Source organism: Passer domesticus, chromosome 4 (assembly GCF_036417665.1).
Source record: "Passer domesticus isolate bPasDom1 chromosome 4, bPasDom1.hap1, whole genome shotgun sequence".
NCBI lineage: Eukaryota > Metazoa > Chordata > Aves > Passeriformes > Passeridae > Passer > Passer domesticus.
In genome coordinates, this window is record NC_087477.1 from 1,662,687 (window position 1) to 1,674,835 (window position 12,149).

General features: G+C 50.4%; 1 long non-coding RNA gene across 1 annotated transcript; it reads left to right on the forward strand.

Annotated features, from left to right (window-relative positions):
• The first annotated feature begins 10,045 nt into the window (after positions 1 to 10,045).
• LOC135298395 (uncharacterized) lies at positions 10,046 to 10,960 on the forward strand. The gene is made up of 3 exons (XR_010360372.1): positions 10,046 to 10,147; positions 10,258 to 10,447; positions 10,710 to 10,960. It is a non-coding gene; the product is annotated as an uncharacterized LOC135298395 (long non-coding RNA).
• The last annotated feature ends 1,189 nt before the right edge of the window (positions 10,961 to 12,149 follow it).

The window sequence follows — 12,149 nt, forward strand, 5'->3', positions numbered from 1 at the left end:
CTTCACTTCTCTTTCTCATTCCTTTGGGCACTGTCAGAAGCCCGGACCTCCCCCTGACCATCCTAAATTATTCCAGCCCCAGCCAGGGGGCTTTAAATCCCTGGCAGGGGGTTCAGAGACCCTGGCATGTAGCCAAAGACCCCTGGGCCTTTGAATTTAACCCATAAAGCATGTTACCACCTTTATGTCAAGAATTAAAAGTCACAACAATTTAGATAGTCTAGTAATAGTAATCACAAAGTGAACGGAAAACATTTAGAGCACTGTACACAGAGGTTTTGAACCTTGTACGAAAGAGTTTGGTATTATCTACATAGATAGAAAAATTTGGGTGTACCCAGTCCTTCCTCTTTCTTCTCGCTAGCATCCATATGAAAGACGATATTACCATTCACATATTGGTTTCAAGTAGAAAGTCACTATCTAACTTAAGTAATAGGTATTAAAACATTCTTGTAAACATAGTATAGGCAGGTTTTAATATAAAAGATAACACCAACCCAAGAGGCAAAAAGAGTACCTTAAGCTGACCTGCTGAACAAACCTCAGCAGGCCAGCAAAAAAATGTTTTAGACAAAATATAAAAATCAACCTTAAGAGAGTGAAGCACATACTTCTCAACTCTTCCTTCGACAGCTAAGTTAGAGAAAAAGAGACTTCTAACGTACCTCGAAATCCCCTCAACCAAAGAAAACCCAAGAGGCACAGGCAGCGTTTGCACAGTTGGGATTTCCACTTGTTCCGGGATCCCGGGGCTGGAGCTCCCTGGGGCTGCTGCCACGGCCACCCCGCGGCTGGGGCTCCCTGTGCACAGGGGGTCCCACTGACACCACTGCTGCCGCTGGCCACTGCTGCTGCTCCTGGGCTGGGGCACAGCCGCGTCCCCAAGAGCTGAGCTGTCACCAGCACAGAGGGGGCTCTCGCTGCACTGGCCCCTGCAGCCATGCCACCAAAGCAAGGCAGGAAACTTTCAGCCACCCTTCCTGCTGCAGCCACAGCCACTCCTGGCTCCAGAGCCGCCATCAGCCCACAGGGATGCAAAATCCACCTGCCCGCTCTCAAGGCCTTGACAGCCTTGGCAACTGTGGCACCTGCATCTGGGCTGCTGCAGGGGCTGATGTTTAAGGCTTGCAGCCTCCAAAGGCTCCGGGCTCTGCTTCCCACCCTGCTCTGCACTGCCCTGGCTCCGCATTACTCAAGAGACAAAAGCCAAGCCAGGGCATCCTCACCCTGCCCAAATTGCTGAATTGACTGCAGTCCTTAGGACCTTCTCCACTTTCAAAGAACCTCTTCATTTGATCACTGATTCGGCAGATGTCTATGACCTAGTGCAGCGGGCCGAAAATTCCATTTTCAAAGACATTTCTAACCCCTACTAGAGCATTTGCTTTCCCCTTTCATTTCTCTTTTGTCCCACAGACAACACCCACGCTATATCATGCACACAAGGTCTTATACCACCCTTCCTGCATTTATAGTAGGCAATGCTAGAGCAGATGCCTCAGCAATGCTTCACCAAACCTCCCCACGGAATGTTTCTGACCAGGCTAGGATCCGCCACCACTTCTACCATCAAAACATTCCTGCACCGCTCAGCATCTTTAAAATTACCCAAGATCAGGCAAGATCCATGGCAAACACCTGCCCAAATTGTCAGCAACATGCCTTTGCTTCTGTCAGAGCTGTACTCAATCCAAGAGGACTAAAGACTCTCCAGATCGGGCAATCACACATCACACACCAAGCCCCTTTTGGGAGACTAAAATACATCCCCGTCTCAATCCACACCGACAACGCTGCGCTTTCTGCCCCTGCCCATGCTGCTGAAAAATCAAAAGATGCTATAAAACGTTCCTTTTTAGCCTTTTCCACCTTCCCTGTTCCACAGGAAATTAAAACTGATCATGGTCCTGCTAATACCTCCCACTGATTCCAACCATTTTCTGACCAGTGGGCTACAAAACATGTCACAGCCATACCACACTCTGCCACAGGACAGTCCATCGTCCAGAGGGCCCACTCTTCCATCCAAAGGATCCTTGATCAACAGAGACAGGGAGTCCACATAGTATCTCCCATTGAGAGCCTGGCCAAGGCCCTTGATGTGCTCAACTTTTTGAACAACTCCCCCAGTCATCACGCATTTTATATTTAATTGGCAGCCCAATAAAAAGAAAAGCCACCTGTGTTGATCAAAGACCCTGAATCCAAACAAATTATGGGCCCTTTCCCATTCATTACTTGGGAGGGAGGATATGCTTGTGTCTCTACAGCAGCAGGCCCAAGACGCATCCCAGCAAAAAACATAAAACTCTTCTGCCAATGGCCAGGCAAACACCACAGCCACCATCAGAAAAACAGAACAAAAGCCTAAGAGAGACAGCAGCAGCCTGCAAAAGAAGAAGAAGGACAGAAGAAGATCTCCTAAGCAGTGTGGACCACACACACCAACACCAAGAGAGCTCAGACACCACTAACTGCGATATCCCGCTTAACAATTGGAAAAACTGTATTCTAGCCTTGATATTTGATTCTTCTAATAAGCTGACTTCAAAAACTTGCCTTACAGAAGAGAAAGTTTAGTGGGACCAGAATTTAAGGTTCACATTGCAATCTCCCTATCTCTTTACTTTCAGGCCACCCAAGCCTCCACCCACTACTAAATTAGCTAAAGTCAAAGGATGCTGTCCTTTGTTGCCACTGCAGCAGGAAGTGGATGCTCCTAACTATGCCGCATGCCTTCGCATGGGTGGTTCCACAGCCAAGCCACAATTTCTTGCCCATGGCCACGCATGTCAACCTCTTCTCACATAGGGACTCAGTATACCAGAGCGGCCAGCTGCTCACAGATCAAATCAATAAGATCCAGACAAAAGGCAACAACGACTGGCTCACTGGACTGTTGAAAGACTGGGGCATGAAAGGCTGGCTTTCATCTTTACGTCCAACAATATGAAGTCTAATAAGTCTAAGTGCCGTGTTCTGCATTTTGGCCACAAAAATCCCCTACAGCGTTACAGGCTGGGGACGGTGTGGCTGGATAGTGTTCAGGCAGAAAGGGACCTGGGGGTGCTGGTTGACAGCCGATTGGATATGAGCCAGCAATGTGCCTTGGTGGCCAAGAAGGCCAACGGCATCCTGGCCTGCATTAGGACTTGTGTGAGCAGCAGGAGCAGGGAGGTCATTCTCCCCCTGTACTCGGCACTGGTGAGGCCACATCTTGAGTACTGTGTCCAGTTCTGGGCCCCTCAATTTAGGAAGGATATTGAGATACTTGAGCGTGTCCAGAGGAGAGCAACGAGGCTGGTGAGGGGCTTGGAAAACAAGCCCTACGAGGAACATTTGAGGGAGCTGGGGTTGTTTAGCCTGGAGAAGAGGAGGCTTAGAGGTGACCTTATTGCTCTCTACAACTTCCTGAAGGGAGGTTGTAGACAGGTGGGGGTCGGTCTCTTCCACCGGGCAGCAACTGACAGAACAAGGGGACACAGTCTCAAGCTACGTCAGGGAAGGTATAGGTTAGATATTAGGAAAAAAATTTTCACTGAAAGAATAATAAAGCACTGGAACTGTCTTCCCAGGGAGGTGGTGGAATCACCATCACTGGATGTGTTTAAAAAAAGACTGGACATGCCACTTGGTGCTATAGTCTAGTTGAGATGTTAGGGCATAGGTTGGACTTGATGATCTTAGGGGTCTCTTCCAAACTCATGATTCTGTGATTCTGTGATTTAGTCAAGACTGTTTTGTGGGCTTTGTTTCTTGTATTCATTGTCTTGGTTATTCTATCCAGTTTTGCTCAACGCTTGCAAAAGTCCATGGCAGAAGCCTTCATTCTTGAAAACAAAAAGGGGGCACTTGTGGAGGCCCAGGGGCCTCTCATTGCAACTGTGATACCTTAGGGCAAAGGGGACCAAGGTGAAACAGAGAAACCCCTCTGAATGCAAGGCTCTCACCCATGGCCACTTGCAGCCTCTTGCAATCCGCAGGTTTTGTTGCTATCACCCACTTCAACTGCCATTTTTTCCTTAGATCTACTCTCCAGAGAATGTTCTCCTCTCTCTTCTCCCCTGCTGGTCCTGGCTTCACCCCTTCTCCCCCCCGAATGAAACCCTCAGACCCCAGCCTCATTTTCTCTCTGGCCCTGGACCCTCTTCATGGCAATGCACAGCGTTTGGAGTTCCACACAAAGACCCATCTCTGGCCTCATTCATCAGCACTTGAAGCAAGTGTGCTCCGGCCTCTGGGAGTGCAGCTCGCTCACACGGGCTCACTGTGGACACGCCGCAATCACACAGTCATTGAGTGCACCAGAGAACCTGGCCTCTAATAAAAGGCATGAATGCCACAGCCCACCCAACCCAATGCCTTGCATGTCTCTACTTTTTCCTTCTCCTCTCATCTCTCATGTCACTTTCCCCATTTCCTCTCTCTGCCAGCTTGGCTTCTCTCTCTCCTGGCTGCAGCTTCAGCCACATGTGTGACACTGCAGGAACAGCCTGACCCACCGGGAAGTGGGAGAGGACTCTTTGTCAGCAACTGAAGTGACAGAACAAGGGGGAATGGGATGAAACTGCAAGAGCTGGAATCCATTCCATGATGGCAAGAAGTTCTTTCCTGTCAGGGTGCTTGTCCCTGACACAGGGACCAGCGCAGAGAGCCTGTGCATACCCCATGCCCACCAACATCCAAGGCCAGCTTGGACAGGGGCCGCAGCAACCTGCTGTGCTGCGAGGCTGCTCAGCTTGGAACCAGATGATCCTTAGGGTCCCTTCCAGGCCAAACCATTCAAGGATTTCATCATTCCACCATGCCCATCTCCCAGTGTGGAGCGGCCCTGAAACTTCTGTGACATCACAGCTCCCACAGCGTTCCAGGTGGAACGTCCAGCACCTGGAAACCACCACAGCAGACACTCTGCCTGCTGCCAGCGCTCAGTTGGCGCTCGCTCTGCGCTCTGCCCGTCAGCACTCAGCTGTTGCTGCTGCTGCCTGGGCTTTTCCTGCTGCCTGCTCTGGAGCACCAACCCCAGCAGGATGAGCACTGCTGCGCCAGTGGAGGTACTGTGCCATTCCAGGGAGGAGGCAGCCTGTTTGAGCAGGCTGCAGCCATGTGGGAATGGATGGTGTGGGACAGGAACCCCACTGTGAGATTGTGCTGTCTCTTGCAGACTAACAGAGACACTGTGGTGGCGATGGAAGTGGACATGGTGCTGAATGAGGAAGAGATGATGGAGGTGGACGTGGAAGAGCAGGTTGAGGAGATGGAAGTTGATGAGGAGGATGACATCGAGGCGATGGAAGTGGATGAGAAGGATGAGGAGGAGCCCATGGTCCTAGGATGAAGATGGAGCCCCACAAGTAAGACAGGCAGATGCTCCCCATGCCCTGCCCACAGACACAGTGGCTGCCCTGGCGCCAGGCTGGGGCTGGGCTGGATGGCCCCGCTCAGGGACACGCTGCCCGCAGGGGGCCTGGATTGTGCTGCCACAAGCACCAGCCCTGGCCTGCCCTGCACTTGCCTGGGGCCACACCAGCCCTGCCAGCCCTGTCCCAGCTCTTGGGGCCCAGCTGGGCCCAGTGCTGGCAGCTGACTCCAGCTTTGCTTCTTTCTTCCTTCCAGGACTGATGCAGATGATGGCTGTAGATATTACGGTGGTGTAGGTATGTTTGAAAAGTTAGGATATTTTTGTAAATATGTTCTTAGGTTAGTAGTTCTTTGTAAATATGTTTTGAAGATTGTTACTCCATAGGATCCCATGGAAATATGTGCAGTAGATTGTTGTTGTTGTTGTTATGAGGATTGTTGTAATGAAATGTGTTCTGTAAATCCTCGTGTTTGCCGATGTTCAGCAAATAAATAATGATTCTTTATAAAACTTCACTTCTCTTTCTCATTCCTTTGGGCACTGTCAGAACCCCGGACCTCCCCCTGACCATCCTAAATGATTCCAGCCCCAGCCAGGGGGCTTTAAATCCCTGGCAGGGGGTTCAGAGACCCTGGCATGTAGCCAAAGACCCCTGGGCCTTTGAATTTAACCCATAAAGCATGTTACCACCTTTATGTCAAGAATTAAAAGTCACAACAATTTAGATAGTCTAGTAATAGTAATCACAAAGTGAACGGAAAACATTTAGAGCACTGTAGACAGAGGTTTTGAACCTTGTACGAAAGAGTTTGGTATTATCTACATAGATAGAAAAATTTGGGTGTACCCAGTCCTTCCTCTTTCTTCTCGCTAGCATCCATATGAAAGACGATATTACCATTCACATATTGGTTTCAAGTAGAAAGTCACTATCTAACTTAAGTAATAGGTATTAAAACATTCTTGTAAACATAGTATAGGCAGGTTTTAATATAAAAGATAACACCAACCCAAGAGGCAAAAAGAGTACCTTAAGCTGACCTGCTGAACAAACCTCAGCAGGCCAGCAAAAAAATGTTTTAGACAAAATATAAAAATCAACCTTAAGAGAGTGAAGCACATACTTCTCAACTCTTCCTTCGACAGCTAAGTTAGAGAAAAAGAGACTTCTAACGTACCTCGAAATCCCCTCAACCAAAGAAAACCCAAGAGGCACAGGCAGCGTTTGCACAGTTGGGATTTCCACTTGTTCCGGGATCCCGGGGCTGGAGCTCCCTGGGGCTGCTGCCACGGCCACCCCGCGGCTGGGGGTCCCTGTGCACAGGGGGTCCCACTGACACCACTGCTGCCGCTGGCCACTGCTGCTGCTCCTGGGCTGGGGCACAGCCGCGTCCCCAAGAGCTGAGCTGTCACCAGCACAGAGGGGGCTCTCACTGCACTGGCCCCTGCAGCCATGCCACCAAAGCAAGGCAGGAAACTTTCAGCCACCCTTCCTGCTGCAGCCACAGCCACTCCTGGCTCCAGAGCCGCCATCAGCCCACAGGGATGCAAAATCCACCTGCCCGCTCTCAAGGCCTTGACAGCCTTGGCAACTGTGGCACCTGCATCTGGGCTGCTGCAGGGGCTGATGTTTAAGGCTTGCAGCCTCCAAAGGCTCCGGGCTCTGCTTCCCGGCCTGCTCTGCACTGCCCTGGCTCCGCATTGCTCAAGAGGCAAAAGCCAAGCCAGGGCATCCTCACCCTGCCCAAATTGCTGAATTGACTGCAGTCCTTAGGACCTTCTCCACTTTCAAAGAACCTCTTCATTTGATCACTGATTCGGCAGATGTCTGTGGCCTAGTGCAGCGGGCCGAAAATTCCATTTTCAAAGACATTTCTAACCCCAACTAGAGCATTTGCTTTCAGCATTCATTTCTCTTTTGTCCCACAGACAACACCCACGCTATATCATGCACACAAGGCCTCATACCACCCTTCCTGGGTTCATAGTAGGCAATGTTAGAGCAGATGCCCCAGCAAGGGTTGTCCAAACCTCCCCACAGAATGTTTCTGACCAGGCTAGGATCCGCCACCACTTCTACCATCAAAACATTCCTGCACCGCTCAGCATCTTTAAAATTACCCAAGATCAGGCAAGATCCATGGCAAACACCTGCCCAAATTGTCAGCAATGTGCCTTTGCTTCTGTCAGAGCTGCACTCAATCCAAGAGGACTAAAGACTCTCCAGATCGGGCAATCACACATCACACACCAAGCCCCTTTTGGGAGACTAAAATACATCCCCGTCTCAATCCACACCGACAACGCTGCGGTTTTCGCCTTTGCCCATGCTGGTGAGAAATCAAAAGATGCTATAAAACATTCCTTTTTACCTTTTCCACCTTCCCTGTTCCACAGGAAATTAAAACTGATCATGGTCCTGCTAATACCTCCCACTGATTCCAACCCTTTTCTGACCAGTGGGCTACAAAACATGTCACAGCCATACCACACTCTACCACAGGACAGTCCATAGTCCAGAGGGCCCACTCTTCCATCCAAAGGATCCTTGATCAACAGAGACAGGGAGTCCACATATTATCTCCCATTGGAGGCCAAGGCCCTTGATGTGCTCAACTTTTTCAACACCTCATTTATGGAGCCAACTCCCCCAGTCATCAGGCATTTTGCATTTCATGTGACTGCAGGCCAGTGAAAAGAAAAGCCACCTGTCTTGATCAAAGACCCTGAATCCAAACAAATTATGGGCCCTTTCCCATTCATTACTTGGGAGGGAGGATATGCTTGTGTCTCTACAGCAGCAGGCCCATGACGGATCCCAGCAAAAAACATAAAACTCTTCTGCCAATGGCCAGGCAAACACCAGAGCCACCATCAGAAAAACAGAACAAAAGCCTAAGACAGACAGCAGCAGCCTGGAAAAGAAGAAGAAGGACAGAAGAAGATCTCCTAAGCAGTGTGGACCACACAGAACAACACCGAGAGAGCTCAGACACCACTAACTGCGATATACCGCTTAACAATTGGAAAAACTGTATTCTAGCCTTGATATTTGATTCTTCTCATAAGCTGACTTCAAACCCTTGCCTTACAGAAGAGAAAGTTTAGTGGGACCAGAATTTAAGGTTCACATTGCAATCTCCCTATCTCTTTACTTTCAGGCCACCCAAGCCTCCACCCACTACTAAATTAGCTAAAGTCAAAGGATGTTGTCCTTTCTTGCCACTGCAGCGGGAACCGGGATGCTCCTAACTATGCCGCATGCCTTCGGATGGGTGGTTCCACAGCCAAGGCACAATTTCTTGCCCATGGCCACGCTTGTCAACCTCTTCTCACATAAGGACTCAGTATACCAGAGCGGCCAGCTGCTCACAGATCAAATCAATAAGATGCAGACAAAAGGCAACAACGACTGGCTCACTGGACTTTTGAAAGACTGGGGCATGAAAGGCTGGCTTTCACCTTTAGCCAAGACTGTTTTGTGGGCTTTGTTTCTTGTATTCATTGTCTTGGTTATTCTATCCAGTTTTGCTCAACGCATGCAAAAGTCCATGGCAGAAGCCTTCATTCTTGAAAACAAAAAGGGGGCAGTTGTGGAGGCCCAGGGGCCTCTCATTGCAACTGTAATACCTTAGGGCAAAGGGGACCAAGGCGAAACAGAGAAACCCCTCTGAATGCAAGGCTCTCACCCATGGCCACTTGCAGCCTCTTGCAATCCGCAGGTTTTGTTGCTATCACCCACTTCAACTGCCATTTTTTCCTTATATCGACTCTCCAGAGAATGTTCTTCCTCCCTTCTCCCCTCCTTCACCCCTTCGCCCTCCAATATAAAACCCTCATTCCCCAGCCTCATTTTCTCTCTGGCCCTGGACCCTCTTCATGGCAATGCACAGCGTTTGGAGTTCCACACCAAGACCCATCTCTGGCCTCATTCATCAGCACTTGAAGCAAGTGTGCTCCGGCCTCTGGGAGTGCAGCTCGCTCACACGGGCTCACTGTGGACACGCCGCAATCACACAGTCATTGAGTGCACCAGAGAACCCGGCCTCTAATAAAAGGCATGAATGCCACAAATCACCCAACCCAATGCCTTGCATGTCTCTACTTTTTCCTTCTTCTCTCATCTCTCATGTCACTTTCCCCATTTCCTCTCTCTGCCAGCTTGGCTTCTCTCTCTCCTGGCTGCAGCTTCAGCCACATGTGTGACACTGCAGGAACAGCCTGACCCACAAGGAAGTGGGAGAGGACTCTTTGTCAGCAACTGAAGTGACAGAACAAGGGGGAATGGGATGAAACTGCAAGAGCTGGAATCCATTCCATGATGGCAAGAAGTTCTTTCCTGTCAGGGTGCTTGTTTCTGACACTGGGACCAGTACAGAGAGGCTGTGCACACCCCATGCCCACCAACATCCAAGGCCAGCTTGGACAGGGGCCGCAGCAACCTGCTGTGCTGGGAGGCTGCTCAGCTTGGAACCAGATGATCTTTAGGGTCCCTTCCAAGCCAAACCATTCAAGGATTTCATCATTCCACCATGCCCACCTCCCAGTGTGGAGCGGCCCTGAAACTTCTGTGACATCACAGCTCCCACAGTGTTCCAGGTGGAACGTCCAGCACCTGGAAACCACCACAGCAGACACTCTGCCTGCTGCCAGCGCTCAGTTGGCGCTCGCTCTGCACTCTGCCCGTCAGCACTCAGCTGTTGCTGCTGCTGCCTGGCCTTTTCCTGCTGCCTGCTCTGGAGCACCAATCCCAGCAGGATGAGCACTGCTGCGCCAGTGGAGGTACTGTGCCATTCCAGGGAGGGGGCAGCCTGCTTGACCAGGATGCAGCCACGTGGCAATGGATGGTGTGGGACAGGAACCCCACTGTGACATTGTGCTGTCTCTTGCAGACTAACAGAGACACTGTGGTGGCGATGGAAGTGGACATGGTGCAGGATCAGGAAGAAATGATGGAGGTGGACGTGGAAGAGCAGGTTGAGGAGATGGAAGTAGATGTGGAGGATGACATCGAGGAGATGGAAGTGGACGAGAAGGATGAGGAGGAGCCCATGGTCCTTGGATGAAGATGGAGCCCCACAAGTAAGACAGGCAGATGCTCCCCATGCCCTGCCCACAGACACAGTGGCTGCCCTGGCGCCAGGCTGGGGCTGGGCTGCATGGCCCCGCTCAGGGACACGCTGCCCGCAGGGGGCCTGGATTGTGCTGCCACAAGCACCAGCCCTGGCCTGCCCTGCACTTGCCTGGGGCCACACCAGCCCTGCCAGCCCTCTCCCAGCTCCTGGGGCCCAGCTGGGCCCAGTGCTGGCAGCTGACTCCAGCTTTGCTTCTTTCTTCCTTCCAGGACTGATGCAGATGACGGCTGTAGATATTACGCCTCTGTATATATGTTTGAAAAGTTAGAATTTTTATTATAAATATGTTCTTTGGTTAGTAGTTCTTTGTAAATATGTTTTGAAGATTGTTAGTCCATAGGATCCCATGGAAATATGTGCAGTAGATTGTTGTTGTTATAAGGATTTTTGTAATGGAAGGTGTTCTGTAAATCCTCGTGTTTGCCGATGATCAGCAAATAAATAATGATTCTTTATAAAACTTCACTTCTCCTTCTCATTCCTTTGGGCACTGTCAGAACCCGGGACCTCCCCCTGACCATCCTAAATGATCCCAGCCCCAGCCAGGGGGCTTTAAATCCTTGGCAGGGGGTTCGGAGACCCTGGCATGTAGCCAAAGACCCCTGTGCCTTTGAATTTAACCCATAAAGCAAGTTACCACCTTTATGTCAAGAATTAAAAGCCACAAAAATTTAGGTAGTCTAGTAATAGTAATCACAAAGTGAACGCAAAACATTTAGAGCACGGTACACAGAGGTTTTGAACCTTGTACGAAAGAGTTTGGTATTATCTACATAGATAGAAAAATGTGGGCGTACCCTGTCCTTCCTCTTTCTTCTCCCTAGCATCCATATGAAAGACGATATTACCATTCACAAATTGGTTTCAAGTAGAAAGTCACTATCTAACTTAAGTAATAGGCATTAAAACATTCTTGCAAACATAGTATAGGCAGGTTTTAATATAAAAGATAACACCAACCCAAGAGGCAAAAAGAGTGCCTTAAGCTGAGCTGCTGAACAAACCTCAGCAGGCCAGACAAAAAATGTTTTAGACAAAACATAAAAATCAACATTAAGAACGTGAAGCACATACTTCTCAACTCTTCCTTCGACAGCTAAGTTAGAAAAAGAGACTTCTAACATACCTCGAAATCCCCTCAACCAAAGAAAACCCAGGAGGCACAGGCAGCGTTTGCACAGTTGGGATTTCCACTTGTTCCGGGATCCCGGGGCTGGAGCTCCCTGGGGCTGCTGCCACGGCCACCCCGCGGCTGGGGGTCCCTGTGCACAGTGTGTCCCACTGACACCACTGCTGCCGCTGGCCACTGCTGCTGCTCCTGGGCTGGGGCACAGCCGCGTCCCCAAGAGCTGAGCTGTCACCAGCACAGAGGGGGCTCTCACTGCACTGGCCCCTGCAGCCATGCCACCAAAGCAAGGCAGGAAACTTTCAGCCACCCTTCCTGCTGCAGCCACAGCCACTCCTGGCTCCAGAGCCGCCATCAGCCCACAGGGATGCAAAATCCACCTGCCCGCTCTCAAGGCCTTGACAGCCTTGGCAACTGTGGCACCTGCATCTGGGCTGCTGCAGGGGCTGATGTTTAAGGCTTGCAGCCTCCAAAGGCTCCGGGCTCTGCTTCCCACCCTGCTCTGCACTGCCCTGGCTCCGCA